Here is a 21,852-nt window from a genome sequence, read left to right as displayed (position 1 = left end):
TTCATTTATAATTTAGTTCAGTGCACCAGACATTTATTATGTCTCTACTTTGTGAAAGTCCCTGCAGAGATGATGGTCAGGTACTTATCTTTGGAGGAGGAGGATTGAAAACAGACATTAGCACCTATAATATTTTAGAGCGTGCAGATCCACTACTATGACTTTAGAAACTCCCATCTTTTGTAGAGAGGAAAAGATACCAGAAATGGAACTTGGAGCTCCAGATGAAGTTTAGGAAAACATACTACACTTTTGAGACTCTTTCTTACTCTTATTAAGTACTAGTAGCTGTCAGTAACTGTGTTAAGAGCAGGCTTGAGGGGTGGAAGCAAACCTGTGTCCTCTACAAAGCAATAAGTGATCCAGAGATACAGATTTGACCCTGAACTAAAGTCACCCATGAGATTTTCAGCTCTGCCAAGTTCTTAGCGCTATCGAGAAGTCAGTCTTATTAATATTTTGAGTAGAAAAGGAAAGTTGCATACAGAGCTTGCCTAAATTTGGTAGTAGCAGGGACAAAGACCCTTTCTGGAGGAGCTCTCCCACCTGAATCAAATTCATTTATTGTGTTCTGTTGTGATTCAAAGAGTAAAAGGCAGCGCAGCATTGGTCTCAGGGGCTCGTAGAATAATGAGGGAGATAAAAGATACATTGAGGTTTCCCAAACTACTGAGGGAAAATTGGTTCAAGTGCCCATTTCACACCCTGATCTATTCTGAGGAGGGGAATGTTCTCAGAATTTCTGTCTTTTTTTTTTTTTTGCCCAGCACTGTTTTCCTCCTTCTTCATGGAACCCACTTAGTTTCAGCTTTTTAAACTCACTTGGTCCTGCACCAGAACTATATCCCCTATTGGCTTTCACAAGAAATCCATCACATTAAGCATACCATGACAGTTGTAAGTTTGTAAATTAGTTGGAGATTTGGTGGGTTGTGTGGGAAGAGATCACATCACGGAGCTCTCCACCAGCCCTACTTCCTGTTTTCCCCTGGCCGATCCTCTCTGCTGGCTCCCAAAAGCTAAGACTCCTAATACATGTTGCTGTCTTCTTTATCTAGCAAATACCACCTGCCAAGGGTAGTCTAGTTTCCTCCCTTCCCACAAAAGTGCTGGTGATTTTTTTATTGTTGAATAAATAATAACAGAAATTGCAGATGAGATAGAGAGAGAAAGCAACGCAAAAGAACTTGGAGAGTTTGGAAGTAACCAGATTTTAAAATGGCAAATTGGAGCATGGTGATTACAGTGTGTGCCACTTTAAAACTCCATAGTAGATCTTGGAACAAATTCCTTTTAATCTCATTCCAACTGTGTGGTTGACAGTAAAGCATCATTCCAAAATATCCCTTGTATTCTTTGAGTCAGGAAATTACTGCTCTAGTAAAAGAGAGGACATTTTGGAAGCAAAATTATAATACGGACTTTTGACAGTAAGACATACAACTTGCAAGGAATGCAAGTTATACATAGAATCAATTAAAAGGAAAAACGCAGTTATTAGGAAATGATGGGATTATTGTGGTTAGATATTAAAAAACTCATTTTCTCTACTTTAGGCACCATGTGGTTGGCAATAACTTTAAAAAGCAAATACATGCATGTATTTGTACATATTGTATAAAAATATATTTAATATTGTACATTATGTGTGTATGTAAAAATTAGAACAGATTAGTACTTCTGAAAAATATTTGAATGATAGGATCTGCTATTAAATTTCTTATGTCTGTTACAACACACTCTTTCTTAGTAAAACTAAGTGCTATAAAGCCACTGAAGTAAAACTGACACTATTTAGTTTTTAAGAAAAATTGACATTTTTCACCAATTGTTTTAGTTCATAAGGATTTCAAAATATAAACAATGAAAGATATTTTTGAGCTAAACTTAGGCTTGGGATATAGCTTTTTTCTTGTTTAATATTTTTTTGGGATGCTATGTAAATCAAAGCGCTCTGATGCTGTTTGAATTTATTTTACATAATTCCAGAAGTGGGACAAGTTAATTCAGCAGCTGAATGACATTGCCACAGAATCTGTTTCTACCCTTCTGCTCTGCCATTCTCAAGATGTTAGCTATATCCTCAGATTAACTTCCTCCATGCTGTCAAGATGACTAAAGCAGTTCTAGGCATCGTATCCATATACAACAGCAGAAGAAGCATTTTGTTAGGAGGGTGGAAAACTTTGCTAGAAGCCCCCAGAATACGTTTCCTTGCATATTGTTGGCTAGATATGGATAACATATATACCCTTAAATCAATTCCTGGCGAAGGAAATGGGTTCACTACGATTGGCTGAGTCTAATCAGGTTGGCCTGAACCTGGGCATAAGTCATCCTCCCCAGAGTCGCTTGGGGAAAAAAGACACCTAAGATGAATCAGGGCTCTGCCTAGCAAAAAAGAGGAAACAATGGTTTGTATAGGAAGCCAGTAGTGTCTATTGGAGAAACAAAGCATCAGACTTTAAGCTAGCGGTTCTAAACCCTAGCTGCACGTTAGAATTACCTGGAGAGCTTTTAAAACATATGTTAATTTAATTGTGCTGGGTTGCACATAGATATTATCAATAGCATTTTATAAAAATCCTCCTGGTGATTTTAAGGTATAGCTAAGTTTAAGAACCACTGCTCTAGGTAAACTGAGGATAGAATAAGGCAACAAAACCCTTCATGAGTCTGCACACATTTAACTGCTCAAGCAGTTCTCCATCTCTGCTGAGCAGTACCTAAGAATTAATTAGCGGCCAGCAGGGTAAGGTTACCAACACAAAATCTTAGACCACAGTTAATTTGCCAACGTGAAATGATGCTCACTGCCATAGTCATTGCACATTTTCCAAGAACGTATGATTTTGGGGTGCTTAAATACCCAGACAGCCTTCATAGCCAAGCCGAGATGGGGTTTTATGTAAAGGTAGGAACGTTAGTCCCAGTTTTGTAATGAGAGAACTGAGTTGCAAAGAGGCTGTTACTGGAAGAGAGATAGAACTGAAGGTCTTATCTTAGTCTCCTGAAGCCACGATTTCCTCCTTTTACTTATTTATTGTTGCTACTTTTGTTCTTGTTTTATTTGAGACAGATGTCATTTGTTTTGGTCAAAGTAAAGCTTCATAATTATAACAGCTACCCTTTATTAACAGCATATTTTGAGCCACGAACTGTGCTAGGTGCTTTATTCCTGCCCCAACATTTGTTTAATCGCTACAGAAATCACATGCAGTAAATAGTACTAACTCTACTTCATAGAAAAGGATATTGGAACCCAGAGAGTTTGATACTTCTCCGAGGTCTCATAATTAGTTCATTTCTCTGGGATCTAGACTTTGAACCCATAATGCAGTGAAATGCCAAAATGCATTTTGCTATGCACAGAGATTTGATTTTGTGCAACTTACCAGTTCAGCAACTACCTATTGGTTGACTAATAGGTGGTAGGTGCTGGGCTAGACCTGAGTTGGATTGCATTTTCCTTGCACAGTATAATTTACATTTTTTTTTAGAAATGGGTTTAGGCCAGTTGCTTTGCACCAAGCACTTAACATATGATCAAAGAATAATTAAATGAAGAAATGACGTGGAATCTTCATTAAGACTGCTTAATTTGGAGTTGCTCAAATTTTAAAGACTAGTGAAACTACCTTGGCAATAATTTCCTTTTCCAGAGGAACTTATTAAAATACAGAAAGTAAAGCCTTTAAATATGTAGCTTATATTATACTCCCTGATATTTCCAAACAAATACTGAGTTACTGGAGAGTGTGTCTTTAGTTATTCAGTCACACTCCATATTACTGTTTTTTAATAAAAACAGTACTCTTTTAATAAGAGACATAATTGGTCTGTATGGCTGACATTTATTCAGTTACTTGCTTTAGAATGTGTTCTTCTAATTGAAAGTTAAGAGGAAAATAAACTGAGCGATGGCTATTAAGGACTCACTGGTTGAGTTTTCACAGAGATAACATTTTCCAAATTACTGAGTTATGATATTGAAAATGAAGGGCAGGCTCCTTGTTGGGGGAAAGTGTTAGAATAGCCCTAATGCAGAATCTCATTAAAGCAACTGTCAGGATTCCTCTATTTTACCATCACCTCCCCTATTCTGTAAGAAGCAACTGTCATTTTGAGTGAGTGTACTGCCAAAGAGGCATTTATAAATAAATGAAAAATGTCACAACTGATTTCACTCCTTCCAGGATACTGTGTGTCAGCTTTGTCACAAACTGTCTTTGTTATTCTGTTTTAGATCTCCCAGCTGGACATTGGAAATAGCTTTTGATGGTTTAGGGCCTCTTTCACTTGACCCCAGGTAAGCCCTCTATTGGTGACCTTTTATAAATATTTGTAAAACAGTTTGAGCAGTGAGAGAGTATAAAAACATTTTTCCCTCTTTCTCTCTGTGACTGCTGTTTTTGTCAAAAAGCATTTCAATGTCAATATCGTTTACTTGCATTTTTGGACATTAGAGAGAATAATTCCGTGCCCTACAGAGCATCGTAAAATTATACAATTATAATTCACATTCTCTTCCCTAATGTGATGGTTTGTTATTATCATACTTAACCTAATAATAATTCTAATAACAATTACTTGAAAAGAAGATATATGATTATGCTTTTCCTGTATTTTGAAATAGGTGTCCAAATTTTTTATCACTCTTTCTTTATAATATTATCTTGGATATATGTCTTTCATATGATTTATATATACCATTACTGATACACATTCATTATTGCCATCACCATAAACCAGTCCACCAGCACTACTGCCATCATGCTGACATTAGTGAGCACTTACTCTGAGCCATATGCTGTATGAATTAGCAATATGAATTAGCTTATATGAATGTATCACAGTGGTATTTGAATCCTAAGTTAATATGGATTTGAAAAAAAAGCAACTAATTAGAAATTGCTAACAGTTGTTACTTTTACAGTGGGTATTAAATTAAAGTAAATCTTCATATAATTATACTTTAAGAGATTTTAATCAGTATAATTAGTTGTAGATTATGGATCATTTGGGATTATTTAGCTTTCTACTTGAAAGATAATGGAATGGACCAATTAGGAATATTCTGTTTCTCTTGAAAAATAGAAGTTGAAGCAATTCACTCATTCGTGCAACAAATATTTATTGAGCACCTATTAAGTGGGAGCCATTTTACACTGAGGACATGATGGTGGAAGAATATGTATCTATTTCTCAGGGGCTTACAGTCTAGTGGCAAACGGTCAAGAACAGGCAAGTACACCATCATGTGATGAGTGAAAACAGTAGGGATAAGCATGGGGTACAAAGTGAGAAATGAGGTGGGCATCTAAGCCAGACTAGAGATAAATGCTCAAGGAGGGAAGTGGCAGAGGAAGGTGGAAAAATATTAAATTTTGGTTACAAAGTAGTTATGGTGTCTGAAGTGTAGTGTTTAAGATAGGGAGGTGTGCCTAAAGAATTCAGGAAGGGGCACATCATGAATGTCCTTCTGAACTATATCAAGGAATTCAGATATAACTGTAAACAGTAGCAGTTAAACTGGAAAGACTTCATCTGATACTGAACATTTTCTTCAAACCAGGCTGATGAAATTCTCACAGGGCCAGCTTCCTATATCTAATAACCAGGCAGGCAGGCCATTCTTCCTCCTTCACACCTACATAAATAGAATATATTTCCTAGACTATAACATCTTTGTGAGCAAGGACCTGGGCTGATGCACCTTGTTTTCCCAGGATCTGTTGCAGTATTTTGCACATAGCAGGCTCTTGGTGTTTGTGGTGTGGGATGACAGGATCAAATGTAAAATCTGGGGAATGGATAGATTGACCCAACAGAGGGTCCCCACAGAGACTGACTACTTAAAGCCATATACTCCTCTTTCCCTGATCAGTTGTCACAAATGGCAAAACTGCTTTCTGCATCTCCTCTTGACTTTTAGATTCATAGTAAGGGGACTCCATCAAAATCAATATGAAATGCAATTTTTAAAATAAACAATAATGTTTCAACTTATAAGTGAAAAAATGTATGTCAATAAATTCTCTTTAAAGACATAAAAAACGTTTGAAGAAAGCTAAGAGTAAGTGAAGAAAATGATTTTTAGCAAAAGAAGAAATAGCCAATATATCCAAGTTTTATTTATTTGAACTCTAGAAAATTGTATAGTCAATATACATTATAAAAGCTTCCTTTTGTAATGAGAGATGATAACTATCATTAAATTAATCATGTAAGATAATGTATCAAGAAGATAAAGTGTACTTGTTTTGTAAGAAAAACTAATGAGGGGTCTTTAAAAAATATGGTGATTTACAAATCACAAAATTACTTTACTGGTGTATATTATTGTATAGTGTGGACACTTTGGGTTCAGTTATAAAAAACTTACCATTGTAAAGTTTTCCATTCTAGAGACTTTGCTTTGACCATCTTTTCTGGAGCTATTCCTTTAAAATATGCTGTCTTATGGTCACCTTGCTGCCAGATTGGGCTTGAAACCCATGGAGCATTTCTGTGATTTTTTTTTTTGGTATGGCCACATAAAATTCTGGAAAGACTAAGGCACCCACCCAAGGCTACACAGAGTAGGATATCAGCTCTCATGTGATATTTTAGTGACCTAAGGATAGACACAAACTGGAAGTTTCAATAAACTCGATAATTTTAGGACATTTAAAATATTTTTTTCCAAACTGAAAATAACGTTTAAAAATATAAAACCTAAACTATACATATATATATATATATATATATATATATATATATATATAGCAATAAAGAAAATATGAACAAGGATACCAAGTTGCACACAGAATCTCTCAACCTTAGAGTCACTTGTTGTTCATAGGGTAATGTTAACATTTTGCAAAGTGAAGAAGAGGCAGTTGTCAAAGAAATGCTGCCTAATGTTTTGGAAAAATGGACATTTCTCTGGCTTGCTATCACTCAAAATACAGGTTAAGAATAGCCAAATTAAAGAAAATCTAATGAAAGTAGAAAAGAGGCAGAAATGAGAGCAATAGAACTGGAAATGTTGTGAACGATCAGGATATGCCACCCCAAAATATGCTTCTTTGGCATCAAAATGATTTTTTTGTCCCTAGTTTTCATTTTTTTTATTTTTTGTTTTTATTTAAAAAAAATGTTGATTGGAGTATAGTTGATTTACAATGTTTTGTTAGTTTTAGGTGTACAGCAAAGTGAATCAGTTATACATATACATATACCCACTTTTTTTTTTTTTTTACATTCTTTTCCCACATAGGCCATTACAGAGTATTGAGTAGAGTTCCCTGTGCTATATAGCAGGTTCTTATTAGTTATCTATTTCCTATATAGTAGTGTGTATATGTCAATACTTTGGGATTGGGCATCAAAATGATTTTGAGCTGAATGCATTTAGTTTCTGAAATCCCATATCTGCCTAAAAGCAGAGCCTCCCCAAAGATCTCAAAAGTCACTAAATCTTCTTCTGCAAAGCTACTGTAATCTTCTCATCACACCCAGACTTTGTCACAAGACTGACATATCCCCCATTGGTTCTTCTAAGGTCCCTTTTATCTTTCCAAAATGTCATTTGTTTTTCTATAAGTGCCCTTTCTCCCCTTCCCCTAGTGAATTAGGTCTATAGACCCCAAATTCCAACCATCCCTTTGAGGTATTCATCTCTGAGTTCTCCCTTGTGTATGCTCAATGCACATGTAAATGAATTTGTTTTTCTTTTGTTAATCTGTCTTTTGTCAGTCTAATTTACAGGGACCTAGCCAATGAACCTAAAATGAGTAGAGGAGAAAAATATTTGTTTCCTCTCCTACTAATTGACTACTTAGGGTTCTATAACACACAGTCATACTGAGTACTAAGGACTTCACTTTAGGAACATTTAGTGTAGGAACTTGCTTCCCCACATCAAAGTCAACACTTGATCTAAACTAACTCTTGGTATCTGATCTCAGTTTAACAGCCCTGCCTCTAGGTTACAGCTGGTCCAGGTGAAATAATACTAATGAAGAGATTAAAGTTGAACCATAGAGGCATTCTAAATGTCCTCATACTGCTAAACGACTTTAGCAAAAACATGACCCTCTGTCTTTAACAGCAAGTATGAATTTCTAATAAGTAAAATGAAAACCTGATTACTTCCTTTAAAGTAAGAAAGTGCCCAAAGAAATCAACCCCAAATCCTTCAATAACACCTTTAACGGCAAAAGGGGATTTCTAACAAATAAGACAAAAATGATTATTTTCTTTATTGTAACAAGAGCTCAAACAAATCAGAAGCACCACTAACTCCTTTATATATTTAGAGTAAAAAAGTGAATCAAAAGTTCGCAAAACAGGCTTTCGTCTAGTAAGAGAAAGAAATTTTTTAAAAAAGAAAGAAAGGCAGACGATGTGGCCAGGCCTGCCATTGGGATGTGTAAATACACAACTGCTGGCCGGACAATTGGCAGAGGGCCGGCTCTGGCTGGGCCAGGTGGTGGGAACAGTATGAGGCGCCGGCTGCCTTGTTTCGGGGTCACTTCCTGTGCTTATATTCCGTCTGTTGGTTTCCTTCTTTTGCGTCCACCTTCTGACTTGGATAGCACCTGTTCTGTACTATTACCTTGGCAGGCAGCTTTCATGTACATTTTAACAAATTCTCTGTGCCAAATTCTCTCCTTAAGTTACCAAAGGCAATTGTTAAAAAACTTGCAGAGCAAGTGAGACAAAAAACAGTTTTCTATAAAGACTAAGGAGTCAAGTATACTACTGGCAGGACGACTGCTTGTGAATTTTGCACACGGCATTTGAAGCTGGCTTGTTGATGAGAAAAACGTTAATTGTTTTTAATTGTCTGAACAAAGGGGTGTAAATTTCCTCCATTCTGTTGCTGTTTATTGGATGTCTGTTCATGCTAACATGCCCAATTTGGCTTCTCTTTTTCTTTAACATAGCTCTGCAAATTTCCAGGAACTAAGACAAAAACAGTTCTTTTATATTAGGACATAGCCTTTTCCCAGCAATATCGTGTGGCTTATGCCAACCTGTTGTCTGGAGACTAGGGACTTTACACGTGGGTTTTCTAAATGATAGGTATTTTGAAATTTTCTATAGAAAAATTTGATAGAATTTTTTCTCTTTGTAGCTGCAGCCCATTTATGTACTTTTTGCCTTATGAAGATGGAGGGGGAGAATCAAAACATCCCTCAAAACTGGAATAATACAGTTTTGGGTGGGACACATAGTCCTTTTACCAAAAGTAAGATTTTGCACACAAGAGAACCAAAGCTTTTCTCACATTTCTTTCTCTTACCGTATCACTCTTCTTTACCTCCAAACTCTTACTGGATGTTTATTCCTAAAATATTAACATTTGGGTAACATGAATTTCAAAGAAAAGTTTTCAGAAGCTCTTTCCTCTCAATGCCTATCATACCACATTCCACATTCCATTTAATTTTAAAGCCATTTAATTTTAATTGGGAATGAAGTAAGATACCTATTATAAAGACAATTTATAGATGAATTCTGGTAACAGATTATTTTTGATCACCATATATCTGAACCATCTTTTGTAAAATTTTTACATACTGATTTATTTTTTTTCTAAATTAGAAAATTGAAATGTGTGATGATACAGCTAAAGCACAGATTCAGCCCAGAAAGATGAAAGGCGATGGTTAAATAACAAAGGTTAATAGTCAAGGGATTTGACAGCTGTAAAAATGCAATGTGTTTATTTAGTACATTTAAAGTGGGTTAATCAATCAGCCATTCAACATATCCTACGTATGTGGCATGTGTGCAAAAATGCACTGGGTGCTGTAAAATACGTATTTTTAAACAATCAAAAAGCATTACTAGGTTCCATTTATGATTTTAATTATTATAGAGTATAGAGGAGTTCGGTATATTTCCTGATACAGAACTGTTTACAATTATAGGAAAACAAAATAGGCAGTGAAAATATAATACAGAAACAGAGAATAGGAGCATATTTAAATAGGTGCTAATTATGAGGTGAAGGCAGTATTTGTAAGAGTCATTAGAAAAGGCCTAAATCTGTGTGCTGGGGACATCTCAGAGAAGGCAATTTAGAGGCACTGTGGTTTGAGGTAGACTGTGACACATGAGAATTTGGGTAGATGAGAGAGGTAAATAGACACTTTTTGTTTGGGGGGAGGGGGGTGACCAAGCAGCATGACCCATAAAGGCAGTGGTTTAGCAGTTAACATCAGGGAGAATGGCAGTACGAGAAGTAGGCATCAGTGACTGGCACAGAGGATGTGTCCTGGGAACTTATTGGATGTGAGGAGAGGTAGAGGCAGGGCCTTCAAGGCCAGGCAGAGTGCTTTACACCGAGGCAGTGGACTGCGCTAAGTTCTTGAGCTGGGAGTGCCATTATGAAGATAGGGTCTTCTGTGAAATGATCCTGAGCTGGGACTAGAGCAGGATGGTTGGTGGGAGGGAGTTGTGGACATCTAGGCACAAGAGGAGTAGGCTGAATTAGCGTGCTGATGGGGGAGTGAATGAAGAAATACAGTGTCAGTAATTAAGCCATATTTTCCTGATACTTATTTTTTATTTACAAATGTGGTACAACAATTAACACATTCCGGAGTTAGTAATTAGCAATCAGGTTAAATTACTTTGATTACCTCTTTTACATTTAATGAAAAACGTTTTAAGAAAGCTACTTTCTAAGATGTTTTGTAGTCTGCTCTCTCTATATAGTTTCTCTTTTACGGATGCTTCATTCTTTCCTTCTCCTTCTACCTCTCTCACCCTTTTTCTCTGTCCTCTCTCACTTTCCCTTCTAAAAGAACAAACATTTAGGGTGCTTTTTATTAAGTTATTTAAATAAATTAATCATCATTTTATATTATATAAGTATAATAGTTTAAACCTCATATAGGCTTAAAATTTAAAAGTAGCACCTTGCTAATATTTCTTTCCAGGCAGTTCCTGAGACAATGATTTTCAACTCTTCTATTTTTTTCTTCTGATAGCTCTATGCTTAAGTAGTTATTTCTTGATTTATAGATACTTGATACTATCTATTGACTTCTTGTGTTGTTGGTTGAGAATTAATTTTTCTAAGATCTCACACCCAGCCGTCCAAAATATCCTCCCTTTTAAAAAAAATTACGGTTATATCACAATTGTTCATTAAATTGTTTTCACATTTGTAATAATAAGTGAATATCACTTACTTTGAACCAAGACTTATATTATGAATTTTTTCCTTTCTCATATATTTTTAAGCATTAACACTTTCCTTTTTTGTTTGCTTAGTTTTCTGTATATCTGTTACTATTTGTTCCCAAATATTCTATAAAAGACCTATTAAATGGCCATCAGTAACATTTTTAAATGATTTTTTATTGTTGTTGTTCTCAGAAAAGTGTGGCCTTGAATGGCTTCATTATTAAAGACAAATAGAGGCCCCGAGAAATAATTTAGTCCTCAGCTTAGGATACAAGAAAAACCAAAGAATCTAAAAGAAACGAGAGAGTGTTCTGAAATACCAACAAAATAAACTCCTCTTGAGCTTGATGAGAGAGAGAAGGTTAGGAATAAAGAAGGAAACAGATTCAGATGAAACTCATAAACGATTGGCTACATTAAACTTTTTCTGGTGTTGGCCTGGAGATATTCCTGTTGTACCCCTTCATCCTCCTGCATCAGTTGTGGCTTTTGTTTCTAGGCCTAGTACAACTGTCATTCTGGAATGTTTCTTTCCCACTTTTTGTATTAGGACCCTTTGGTACCTACATCTAATTTCTGCCTCCAACGGCTTTCTGAGAAAGGGTGCCTGGGAAAGTCTTCTGTCTCTTTACAAGCTAGATGTGTCTTTATTCTGCCCTCCTGCTTGATTGATCATTTGGATGATCACAGGCTGCTTCCTCTCAGAAGTCTGAAGCCTCTACTTTCTTATAGTCTTTCTGTTGAGAAGCCAGAGGCCATTCTAATGGTAGGTGCTTCTTTTCTTAGGAAATTTTTAATCTCTTTAGTGAGCATCTGTGTGCCTTTTCAAACTGAATTTTCAGCTTGGTAATTTTCTTATTGGTATTGTTATATTATTGGGATTTTCTTTCCTCTTTATTTTGGCAACTCCTATTGAAAAAAAATGCTGGCTATCCTGGATTAATTCTCTGACTTTACACCTGTTAACTTTCCATTTCTTTTTGTCTCTTGTGGTTTCCTTGATTTTGTCTTTTGTTATTATATTCCTAAGTTTTAGGAACCCTTTATTCTGTGATTGTTCCTAATTTATGATATCCTGTTCTAGTTTTATGGACCACTATATTAATTTTATTTTGTTGAAGTATTTCTCACTCTGCATAGTCTGTTTCCTCCTGGTTCTCTTTTTTTGCTGTTTTTTTTTTTATGTGGGAAGCATTCTTTACATATTTAATAATCCTTAAACATCTATTTTAAGAATTAAACACTAAAAGGTGATAAATATATGCTTAGGTGGGATTTGGTTTCTGGTGAGCTTCACTATGGAAGGGTGATAAGCAAGCCTTTTCATTTTCAATAACTGATGAGATATATATTTATCATCAAATTTTATAACCCAGAAAAGTAAATATTTCTCCCATTTTAGTGTTGAAGAAACAGAGTCAAATGGGGTTAAATAGTTTTCTAAAGTTACATATCTCATTAGGTCTATGTGAATCAAAATCTTGTGCTCTTTCTAAGACATCATTGTCTAATTTTATTTTTTCTCTTCTGGAGATACACCTCTGAGTCAAGTGGCATTATGGTAAAATTTTGTGAAGATAATCACAGCTCTTTAAACTGCAGAATAAAGGCAGCTTCACGTAAGTGTAAATACATTTTGAAATGCCCTCTTGAAGCCTTTCAGTTCATAGCATTTAAACTGAATGTTGGGGCTTCCCTGGTGGCACAGTGGTTGAGAATCTGCCTGCCAATGTAGGGGACACGGGTTCAAGCCCTGGTCCGGGAAGATCCCACATGCCGTGGAGCAACTGGGCCCGTGAGCCAGAACTACTGAGCCTGCACGTCTGGAGCCTGTGCTCCGCAACAAGAGAGGCCCTGATAGTGAGAGGCCCGTGCACCGCAATGAAGAGGGGCCCCCGCTCGCCGCAACTAGAGAAAGCCCTCGCACAGAAACAAAGACCCAACACAGCTAAAAATAAATAAATAAATAAATTTAAACTGAATGTTGGACTAGTAAATTATAAAGGAATTAAAATGCTTCACCAGTTTGTACTTTGCTGATATTACCACATTCTTGAAGCATAAAGCCAGAAGTGGAAATGGAACCACCTTCATAAATGGCAGAATTGAATAAAAATATGTACAATCTTTTGAGAAAAGAATTTGGTAATATACATTAATAGCCTTTAAAAAATTGATACCTCTGACCTAGACATCTAATTTTAGAAATCTCACAGAAGGAAAGCAGAGGTGTAGATAAAACTACAGATAAATATTGAAAATTATGATGTTCATTATTAAATATTATTATGATGTTCATTATTAAATATGCAAACTTAAAATTAGAAAAAAACAAAATTCCTACAATGGCAGGACTTTTAAATAAATTATGGCCATTAAAGCCATATGATGGAGTATTATGTAGCTCTGAAACATGGTGTTTTTAAAGGGTATTTAAAATACAGAAATGTCTGGTGTGTTAAGTGAAAAAGCAGAATGCCAAACTGTACTCACTGTGCAGTGCAAAGTAGGTTGAAATTCATGTACATTTGTGTAGAAAAAAGACTGGAGGAAAATATACCAAGCTGCAATAGTATTTGTCTCTAGCTTCTGGAATTACAGGCAATTTAAATTTTCTCACTGATGCTATTCTGTAATTTCCAAATTTCCTAAAATAACTACATATTACGTTAATAATAAAGAAAGTATGTAGCCTTAAAAACACTCGAAGGAGAACAGAAAAACTCTTTCTAGTCTCTGTGCTATTGAGAATAAGTGAGGCTAAGTGTCCTTTGGCTCTTCCTTGCCTTCATGTAACCATCTGGGGATAGTACTAATGGGACAGAATTGGGCTCTTTATCGCACTGGATTGTTATTAAGAATTTTCTAACTTAGGAAAATGTGCTGATTCCTGTTATCTTTATTGACCATTTTCTTCTTTTTCCTAACTCCATTCTCTCATATTTTATACCTTAAACACTCATCATTGGATTGTCATAAATATGATTTATTTAAGTCACTAATGTACATTTTAAATTTATTGTGCATTTTTATTTACAGTGCAATTCTATGTATGATTCATACACAAATTGGAACTGGTTTCTGAAATATTTTGTAAAAATCTATTAAAGGTTTCCTAGTGACAAAAGTTACATATGAAAAAAGTTAAAGGTGTGTAACTGGATTAAATGAATAAAACGTAAGGGGAAAAAATCATCCTGATTACCTATAATTAATACTAGCCTAGCTTTTAGACATTTTTCTAGGTAAACAGTCATTTCATGTAATTTATTTACTAATTGCAGTGATTTTAAACACCTGGGTTCCCTTTGCACTATCTATAAAAATCTTTAGGTATTAAGAATTAACACACGTTTGATGTTGAAGTGGAATGAAATGGGTGAGATCTAGATATTACAGTTGTCCCTTGGTATCCTCGGGATCCAGGACCCTTTGTGGATACCAAAATCCACAGAAGCTCAAGTCCTTTATATAAAATGGCATACTACCTTAGCTCTCCCTATTCATGGACATCCCACAGATACAGAGGGCTGACTGTACTTAGACTTTTATGAATTTCAGGTATACTGAATTCTAGAATAGAAATTATGTAAGTGGCATTATCAGTTCTGTGGATACAATTTTAATGACAGAATATTTTTAAATGAATATTTTAAAACATATGTTTTTTAAAATTTCAAAGCACAGATAATTTGGCCAAATTAAATAATTAATTTGTAAGGGCGGGCAGTAGATAATGTGTTCTTCAATATTCAAGAGAGATTGCAATGTGTATTTTTTTTTTCTATAATCACTGTGCAAATATTCATTAAGCATCCAAGAGCTAAAACTTTGCTCACTCTATTAAAAATGGGGGCTTCCCTGGTGGCGCAGTGGTTGAGAGTCTGCCTGCTAATGCAGGGGACACGGGTTCGAGCCCTGGTCTGGGAAGATCCCACATGCCACGGAGCAGCTGGGCCCCTGAGCCACAACTACTGAGCCTGCGCGTCTGGAGCCTGTGCCCCGCAATGGGAGGGGCCGCGATAGTGAAAGGCCCGCGCACCGCGATGAATAGTGGCCCCCGCTTGCCGCAACTAGAGAAAGCCCTCGCACGAACCGAAGACCCAACACAGCCAAAAATAAATAATAAATAAATAAATAAAGTAGCTATAAAAAAAAAATTAAAAAAAAATGGAATTATAAAACATATGGACTGGTATTGTATATGAATAGAATGAAATTTGGGCAGATTGCTACTATTAAGCAGCAATGTAAAAATAGTGCTTAAAGTCAGAGTCAAGGAACATCTTCAGCACAGCTTCATTTATGAAATATGGCAAATTAAATGACACAGATTTTTCTCATTTTGACACCTCCCCTAATAGGTTAAAGAATTTATGTTTGGTCTAACTGAGTTCATAATTATCATGTTTGTTAATTTACGATTTTGGAAGGATGCTTTTAACTTCACTATTTTAGGTTTGACTTAGACAACTTTACATTTTCATCCACTGAAATGAGGCTGATGGAGTAAGTGGCCTCATTACCTGGGGGGATGGCTTTCTTAGTTACAGCTTCCCATCTGCCTCAGAATTGTCACACACTTTGGTTCCTCCTGTCCCCAAATCCTAGATGTGACTCTATGTTCCCACTTAGTGTTCTTCTCAAAGTTCTGATCCTGCCCCCAAGGTTTAGTGTGTTTATATTATCAATGAAAAAAAAAGTTTTCTAATGGTCTCATCTTGCAACATAGTTAAAGGATTAAATGATAGCCACTAACGTGTTTTCTGTTGGCTAAAATACTTTTCCCCTTTGTTAAGTAGAAAGTTTTTCTTTTTCTTTTTTTTTTTTTTTGGAAGAAAAAGGAAAAAGGATAATTTAAACAAAATTTAGTTTATGTTAAGAACATAGTTGAAACACTGAAAGTCTTTATCTTTTGGACCATTGATCTCTGTTACCTGGGATAAAGGCAGAGATTCAACTAAGTCTTTAATTGTGAGGTATAAGAAGTATTTACAGTATGCTTACAATGTATCCAATTGAATATTTTGTTCAAAAAGGAAATTTTACTGTTTTGTTCCTCTTTCTGAGACATTCACTTTTTTCCCCTTAAATAAGCAGATAATCCAATACATACTTTACAGGAATTTAAAAAATCATAAAATGTATGTGATAAAATAAATGTTGTTTAGTTCTCCATATTTTTATCCATTAGCTTTGGATTGCCTATAAGAACCATGACTTGAATAATAAAGGATTCTGTAGCATATGTGTGTTTTACACATTACATACACTATGTTTTTCATTATCGACAAAAAGTCAGTCTTAAATGTTTTCGGTCTGCCCTTGACTTTAAACAGAAATAAGTTCATTCAGTTTTCTTTTGGTGCATTATTTAATGACACCAACTTTTTGTACTGATGTCTGACATATAAGGAGCTCCTTATAAAACATCTCCCAGGTTAATGTATGGTTAGTGTGTGGCTCATGTATTCCCAGATGTTGTGGACTTTTACATAGTCCTTAAATATGTTTTTCAGCCAACGTTTATATAGGAAAAAATTATATTGATTTATCTAAATTCAATGTATGATTTTTTAATAAAAATAATGTTTGAGTAGAGACTGGATATAGTTGTTAGAGTGTCAGGATCAGGTGTAGCCTCTGCAGAAAACGTTGCATATAGCATTAGTGATGCACTTGAGTATGGCTGATGCTGGAAGCCACGCTGCTGCATCCAAATCAGCCATCTGCTAACTACTGTATTAATCGCTTGATGATCATGAAGCAATGTCTTCAGCAGTTTATATCCTAATATAATAGTTTGCCACTTAGAGTTTTATATTATTTTTATAAATTTATTTATTTTATTTATTTATTTTTAGCTGTGTTGGGTCTTCATTGCGGTGCACAGGCTTCTCATTGCAGTAGCTTCTCTTTTTGCGGAGCATGGGCTCTAGGCACGCGGGCTTCAGTAGTTGTGGCGTGCGGGCTCTAGAGCGCGGGCTCTAGAGCGCAGGCTCAGTAGTTTTGGTTTCATGGGCTTAGTTGCTCCGCAGCATGTGAGATCTTCCCAGACCAGGGATCAAACCCATGTCCCCTGCATTGGCAGGCGGATTCTTAACCAATGCGCCACCAGGGAAGTTCCCACTTAGAGTTTTAATGTGTTTTATGAAACTTACCGTATTGGGGTTAATGTATAACAAATACTAATATTTCCCATTCAGTGCAACAGGAAAAAAGGTTAGCTTTTTATGTCTGATTTTTAGGAGCTGTAATACTGACATTCAATGGGAGAGATGCATGAACTCTATTTTGAAAGTCTGACGTGGTGGAAAAAAACATAGGCTTTGACATCCATGGTCCTTGGTTCAGATTCTGCCACTGCTACATTAGGTGTACTTGGATAAGTTCCTTAAGGGTTTTGAGCCTTAGTTTTCTCCTGTTAAAATGAGAACAGTAATATTCATCTTTTACAGTTGTTTTGAAGGTTAACAAAAATATAAATAAAACATTTCAAAGCCTTGCACACAGTAGTCAGTATATTAGTGAAGGCTATTAGAATTAGTGATAATTTGCAGTAATTTACATGTAAAAGTTAATGATAATGCCAAATTTTGTATAATGCCTTCTGGTTGGTGGAGCACTTTCGTATACAACATATTTAATCTTTCCTAAAGCTCTGTGAGGCATCTTATTATTATTCTTAGCATGTCCTATATATAGCTTACATATGAGGTTAACTAATGTGGCTAGTAAATGAAGTAAAAATGTGAGCCTAATATTGTAACTTCAAAGTCTCTGCTCTTTGTACTGTAAAATATCAATTTCTTATTAATAATTAGTAACTTCACATTCTGGATGACAAACATTTATTTGGCTTAAAAGTTTTAGATAGATAGATAAGTAGATAGATGAAAAATTTTCTAGTGGAATCAGGTGTTAGTTTTTACTAAAAATCAATAATGTAAGGAGCTGTTAGCACTGGATATATTACACAGTGATTTGCAATCCCCTAGTGTCTTCACAAGCTTTAACTTACTGAGACACATGTGGGCACCGAGTGGGTAGCTACCATCCGTATGTTACAGATGATGCGCCTGATGTCCTGAGAAGTTGTGTTTTGCTGAAGGTGATGCTTTTAATAAATAGCAGAATGTTGTGTCTCCAAGTACAGGTTTTACATGAGTTTCCCAAATTCTATTTTATTCAGCACTTAGTGAATAAGTATTATGTTTAGAGTAGATGTTGTTAGAAGTACAAAAATAAACAAGGCAAGTTTCTTGCCTCTATAGAGGTTAAAACTTGTGTGTGTTTGTGTGGAGAGACAAAAATGTGTTTAAATGATCACAGTGGAAGGTGCCATATGTCAATGATCACAATGGAAGGTGCTGTATGTTTTAATAATTGGAAACCCAAGTCAAGTGTGATGTAGAAGAAAACAAAATAAAACAAATCTAGATTATATCTTTGGTCAAAGAAACTCCCAAAAGGTGTAATAGTTTATGTGGAAGAAAACTGGAGGTGGCTATACTTTTTTTAGAATCTAAAGCTATGAAAAACTGCATTTTTTTCTTCAAGGGATTATGGACTGTAATGAGTGCACTCTACAATGTGCCAAAATCTATGATAAGAAAAAATAATTAAGCAAGATAATATAACTGCCTATTGATGCTTAATGGAAATACGTATTCATTAAGTTTAGAAAATGGAAAACTTAGTTCTGTGTCTTAATTCATTCCACTTATGTTTAGGTGGGAATTAGGTTTAATGAGTTTTAATAATATCCTTGAATTTGATGTATTTATCTTCATCTAGAACACTTAGCTCCATACTACTTTAAGTAGCACATTAAGAAAAAGATAAATTCTTCCTTTGCTTTCATCTATTCCTGAGAAATTTGAGTGTATGTGGTTTGGAATTAGTCATTTTCCATTTCTCATGATTAATTCAGGAAACAAGCATTCTGGGCTTTCCAGGTACGTTCTTTTTAGTAATGGGTGATTTTTTGTTTTACATTTGAAGGTGTTGTCCTCAGATGAATGTTAGGCAATTCTCTGTCCTTAAGTGCAATGAAAGCTGCTAAATTTGTTCATCTTAATTTAGCTAATCGTGTTCTCCATGCTATTATATTTTACATGCAAAGGAAAAATCTCTGTGCCTCAAAATAATCTGAACTGACACAGTTCGTGAAATTTTACAATTATAACTACCACATTATATTTTACATATTTTATAAATATCTTTAAAAATATTTCTATTTTCTCCAGAAAACAGAAAAATACAGAGAAATCACCCAGTCTTTGCCACTCATTATGCTTATTTAGCCTCTCTATCCACAAATAAAAAGGTATCATGTCTTTCATGGTTTTCTCTTTTAGTTAATATTTTTTGAATATCTTTCAATATTATTAAATATTCTTCTATAATATAATTTAATGGCTGTAATCTGATACATATACTGTAGAATAAACTATCACAATTACTTATTTAATCTGTTGTTGAGCACTGAAGCATTCCTTCCCTCCTCCCTCCCTCTCTTCCTCCCTTCCTTCCTTCTTTCTCTCTCTCGTTCTACCTTTTAATTAAAATACTACTAAACTCCTTTTCAGCAGATCTGTGAGCACATTTTTTATTGTTCAGTTAGAAAAACTTCCTAGAAGCAGTATTGAGAAATTAAAGTATATGTACATTTTTAAGGGTAATTAAAGTATTGTTGCATTTTCTCCAAAAAGGTTGTACCGATATATACTCCTATATTCATGGTGTTTTTCGTAATTAAAAATTTGGTTTTGTGTAGTCATAGCTATCAATATTTTCCTTTATGTTATTTGCTTTTGGTATCATGCTTAGAGAAGCCTCATCTTCCCAGAGTGTGTGTATGTACGTGTGTAAATATATAATATTTATATATATGTTCCTTTCAATACTGTAATGGTTTATTCCATATATCTATACATAAATATATAGATATGGATATAGATATAGATGTAGATATAGAGGTATAAGATCCTTTGGTCCAAATAGAATTTATTCTGGGCTACTCTTTAATACTCTAACAATTGCTGTCATGAGAATGTTATCAGCTACCTACAGGCACAGGGTTTACTATGGTCCAGCTAAGTGTTTTATAAGCATTATCTATTTAAACATCACCTATGACAGCAATCCCCAGCCTTTTTTGCGCCAGGGAGCAGTTTCGTGGAAGACAGTTTTTCCATGGATGGGGCCAGGTGGGGGGGTATGGTTCAGGCAGTAATGTGAGCGATGGGGAGCGATGGGGAGCGACCCATGAAGCTTTGCTCGCTCACCTGCCGCTCACCTCCTGCTGTGCGGCCTAGCTCCTAGCAGGCCACGGACCACTACTGGTCTGCAGACTGGGGGTTGGGGACCCCTGACCTGTGTTATAGAAACTACAATGATTATCCTGTTTTACAGATAAAGAAACTGAGACTTAGAGACAAGATTTAAAGCTAAGTATCTATGGCTTCAAAGCTTGTTATCTTAACCAGTAAGCATACTGCCTTTCTTTAAAAAGAAGAGCTACCCTGTGATTGAATACTATAATTAGTATTGTTGAATAGGAGATTTCTTGAGGGAGGGATTGCCTTTGATGATCGATGAAGAAGCTCAAGAGTCATAAAAGGAACCAGAGAGAGTTCCTGCAGGTTCCTACACTCTTTACATAACTTTTTTCTCTGTCTTTTTTATATCACACTTTCATTTTGGATAGTTTAACTTCTCTGTCATCAGGCAATTGTAGTTAAATACGTTTTCCTCTTAATATAATACAAATTTAAGGTGATAGGTGCTTGCATTCTGTGTGGAATTGCAATTTCAGTTCAGACGTCAGGAAAAGGAATCTCTTTTGCAATTGAGGTTAAAGGTCCCACAGAACAAAGTGGAATGATTGACCACCTGCATGAGTTTTCTCACTGCTGTTATGTTTTATCCTTTTACAAAAAAAGATTCTGAATATTTTAGGAGACTGATGCTGAATTTTCTAACATTGTTGGCAAGTATGTGTCACAATTGTGTTCTTCTTACTTACAGTTTAGTATTAACATTTCCTATTTGAATATTTAATATCATTAGAAAAATAGATAACATTCTTGTTTTGGCTTGCTCCTTTTCATTATAAAAAATATTGTCTTGTCTCTTAAGTAAAAAAGAATGCATTCCCTTGGTTAAAAATAAAAGAAGCAGCAGCAATTTTAGAAAATATTGATCCGGCTTTCATATCTGAAAGTTGTCTTTCTTAATTTATAAGAAATCACTGTAGAATTGTATAATTTTTTTCTCAAGAAATAAAAGAGAGGGACTTCCCTGGTGGTCCAGTAGTTAAGACTCCACGGTTCCACTGCAGGAACATGGGTTCAATCCCTGGTTGGGGAACTAAGATCCCGCATGCTGCATGGTGCGGCCAAAAGAAAAAAAAACAAGAAATAAAAGAGAGACATTAAGAGAGTGTGATATTTGTGAAGCTCCCTTTTTTAAAGTATGTGTTTTCAAAAAGCAAAGATCCATAAATTGAATAATTTTTATGGATTATAAAATTTATAGTGCATTTTTACAGAAATATATTTTGATTCTATAACAATCTGTAATTACATTATAAAAACAACCTTTGAAGCCATATATTTTTATATTTGTTAAGATAGTAATAATGATGTTCAAAACATGTTA

General features: G+C 35.2%; 1 protein-coding gene across 3 annotated transcripts in view; it reads left to right on the top strand.

Moving 5' to 3' along the window:
• Positions 1 to 21,852, top strand: part of NAALADL2 (N-acetylated alpha-linked acidic dipeptidase like 2) — a 1,512,458-nt gene that overhangs the window by 100,981 nt on the left and 1,389,625 nt on the right. For all 3 annotated transcript variants that reach the window (XM_082393971.1, XM_082393970.1, XM_082393972.1), the window contains one exon: positions 4,247 to 4,309. The gene's annotated coding sequence lies outside the window, so the exon portion shown is untranslated. The remainder of the gene's footprint in view (positions 1 to 4,246; positions 4,310 to 21,852) is intronic.

Source organism: Balaenoptera borealis (genome assembly GCF_965194805.1).
Source record: "Balaenoptera borealis genome assembly, chromosome: 5".
NCBI classification, from domain to species: domain Eukaryota; kingdom Metazoa; phylum Chordata; class Mammalia; order Artiodactyla; family Balaenopteridae; genus Balaenoptera; species Balaenoptera borealis.
The sequence above is the reverse complement of the archived record's forward strand: the minus strand, read 5'-3'. Positions and strand labels throughout refer to the sequence as shown.